Source organism: Apium graveolens, chromosome 5 (genome assembly GCF_009905375.1).
Source record: "Apium graveolens cultivar Ventura chromosome 5, ASM990537v1, whole genome shotgun sequence".
Classification (NCBI taxonomy): domain Eukaryota; kingdom Viridiplantae; phylum Streptophyta; class Magnoliopsida; order Apiales; family Apiaceae; genus Apium; species Apium graveolens.
In genome coordinates, this window is record NC_133651.1 from 159,143,231 (window position 1) to 159,147,146 (window position 3,916).

Below are 3,916 nucleotides of genomic sequence, written 5' to 3' on the forward strand. Positions count from 1 at the left end.
TGAATATTCAAATAATATTCAATAAATAATATAAAAGAGTCATAAGTCCTCGAATGAATATTTAAAATAATATTCATTAATAAAATAAAAGGAGTCATAAGTCCTCGAATGAATATTCAAAATAATATTCATTTAATATAAAGGAGTCATACGCCTTCGAATAATATTCGAAATAATATTCAATAATAAAATAAAGTTAAAGTAATCGAATAAACCTTATTCGATTAATAGTTTTGAAAACTATGACCATATATATATATAAGTATATATATATATATCCATATATACAAAATCTACTCGGGATCCTCGACTCCCGGTTTTAGAAAATATTTCCACCTTTGGGTCCCTATACTAAGGGTATACGCAAATACCGCTTATCTCTAGCATAGGTATTATGCAACGAATAAGCATTTGAACCAACAGATATATAAATCAAGAATACGAAACAGGCATGCATATATATACCATATCAGCATGCTTCAATATATCGCAACATTTGCTAATTAACCAACATGCATCTATCGCAAGATAATGCATATACATATATTCATCACAACAACAGTATAACGGGTAGAAAACTTGCCTGAGCGACTTGGGGTGATAAAAGGCTCGGGACGAGTCTGGTAACCTATAAACAACAAGTAAGTTGGAATTAAACCAAAATCACTTGTAAATCTATACTTTAACTAACTTAGACTCTAACGCTTGATTTGCGCTCACTGATTTGCTTAAGTCACTCGGGTACCCTCGGCTCCACCATTTTTAATAATTTAACCTTTACGAGTTTTAAAGCGATTCCTTCGCGAGTGCCTTACTAACTGCCTAACACACTTACCATAAATGTTTCATACATTAATTAACCCTTATTGGTCTTTAACCTATGTTTCAAAGTAAGGCGAGGGGAAAAGTTTCGTTCGCGAAACGCCGTTACTTGAAACGGTCGTTTCTCCTAAACCGTGCATCGGAATCGAACGAACTACATATCAAAACGAAGCTCGTAACATGAGCTATCTAAACATGGCAGTGGTCATAATCTAGCAGGGGGTTCTCGGGTCCTAATGCCATGCACAAAAACAGTCCAAAGAAAATCAGACGTTACGACGGCTATGTTTACGCGATTTCCAAATTTTAAACCATTCAAAACCAACCACCAACCAACCTCAAATCCAACATACCACCAACACCCATCCTTATCACATCATAACAATCCCAACCAATTCAATTTAATCATTCATACTTATGCCTAAACTTAACTTTAATCATACTTAAGTTCTTTTAAATCAAAACCACAACAATTACCATTCCATTTCACTACCATTCCAAATCCCAAACTCTAAATCATAACAACAAGCTACAATATCATCCTACTAATCAAAATCATCTTATAATATATAGGAATCTAGGGTTTGGAGATGGTATACCTTCCTTGAAGTGGTGGGAGGAGCTAGGAAGCCTTAAGAAGCTTTGAGAAGTCTTAAGAATGCTTGGATCTTCAAGAAAAACAAGAAAAATTTCAAGTTAAAAACTTGAAAACACTATTCATTGTCTTCTTCTTTGATTAAATGAAGAAGATTGAGAAGGAATTAATGGCTTAAACTCATGATATAGTCCTAACTAAGCATGAAGATGATTAGGGAATTATCTTACCAATTTAGGAGGCTTGGATCTTGAGTTTTGAAAAATCTTGCCTTTAAAATGCTAAAAAGCCGAGAGCTCTTCAAGAACAAGCCTTGGTTGCTTTTTGATTTTTGATGAAAATGATTTTTACTTGGCTTGGTTGACTTGTTTTTGTGTTTGCTTTAGTCAATTACCTTCTTGCCCTTGAATTTGTGTGGTTCTCTTTCAACCACACCTCCTTCCTTCCCTTGTCATGCTTATGTCATCCTCATGATGTCATCCTCCTTTCCTTGTCCTCTTTCTATTGGTTGGATGACATCATTCCCACTAATCCCTTTGATTAGCTTTTAATTGTTTGCCTAATGACCGCTGATCTGTTATACGGTTCGCTTAACTTTCGTTCTCGTTTATCGTTTGAGGGATCATATCCGGGATCTTATTACTTAGGTTCCCTTAACCTTTCTCAATATATTATATTCCTTTTATGATCCTCTCCTATAATCCTTTAATTTAAATCCTTTTTATCCTGTTACCTTTTTCTCAAATCTTTCCGTATCTAGTGTATTTCCGGGAAAAATCAAAGTGTTCGGATTTGGATTCTGACGATCTTTACATACACTTATATCCCATATAAAGTACTAATAAAATCTCAGAATATCCATATCAGAACCCCTACATAGTGTGGCATGAAAAGTTTTCTCATTCAGCAAAAACACTATTCATAAGGGTTTCAAAAATTTCCCAAAAATTGGGGTTATTACAGTCTCCCCTCCTTAAAAGGATTCCGTCCCGGAATCAGATAGAAAGTGAATAGGGATACTCTCTTAGCATTGCACTTTCTAACTCTCGAGTAAATTTTCCCACATTGTGGTTCTACCATCAAACTCTTACTAGTTTGATAACCCTTCTCCTAAGCACTCTTTCCTTTTTACTCTATACCCTTCCTGGTTGCTCCATATAGGTTACGTCTGGTTGCATGTCTATGCGCTCATATGCCCCTATTTGTCTGGCATCCGAATTACACTTCCTTAACATTGATACGTGGAACACGTTATGAACTTGCTACAGGTTCGGGGGTAGGGCTAGCTCATATGCTAACTTCCCAAACGTCTTAATATATCCAAGGGTCCAACAAATTGTAGACTTAGCTTTCCTTTCTTTCCGAACCTCATCAATCCTTTTCAAGGGTTTCCAAGGGGATACCTATAACATTACTAGGCCCCCTATTTCATACTCTTTGTCCTTTTTTGAGTCAAATCAGCATACCTCTTATGTCCATCTTGGGTTACTACCAGCCGTCCTCTGATTAGATCTATTATATCCCTGGTCCTTTGGACTACTGCGGGTCCGAGCATCTTGCGCTCTACAACTTCATCCTAACATAAGGGAGATCGACATTATCTTCCCTCAAGGATCTCATAAGGTGACACCTCGATAATGACATATGATTTATTGTCGTGATATAACTAAATCCGCGTTAAGTGATCATTCCAAATTCTTTCAAGTCTATTGCACAGACTCTCATTATAGCGTTTAGCATTAGAGCTTTTACTTCTCAATACCCATTCTTTTCTAGTTCGTAATCGCTACAACCTTCCGTTCCTAATATTATACTAGTTATACTTTTGCTCGTTAGCGTTCTATAACCTTTTAATAATCACGTCAACCTTAGTATCACGAATGTGTTCCCATTCCGCATACTACCCCCACTTTATTACTCCTTTTTCAGCTGCTTCTATCTTTGGAAGCTTGATCAATCATATAGAAGTAAAGGAATTTGTTGAGAGATCACTATGATCATGAACACTTGTTATATTGCATAGTTAGTACAGAAGGTGGCCAGCCTTTAGTACTTGACAAGCAATTAAACAATAGATGGTATCCTACTAGGCTTCTATCACACAGATAGATAGTCATTCGGCAATACCTCCCCTTCTGGAAGGGTTGTTCTTCTCAGATTACATGAAATGAAAAGAAGAGAAAAGAACGAACTGAAGAGAATTGTATATATAAAAAATATATATATATATACTGCCACAAAATATCTGGCTTGGAACCTACCTCTGAATTATAGAGGTTTGTCATAGGAGAACAAAACATATACGTATTTATATCAGCATCAAGTATTATAGCATCGTATTTCCCATGCCTAAATATTTCTATTCCGTCCATCATTCCATGGACCCACACTCTTCCTCGAGCTTATACATAATCACCTTTGAAACTCCCTCGACATCGAAAATCGAATCTGGGATCTCATTCTATACATCATCGTTACTTGAATTCTATGCTTGCACCG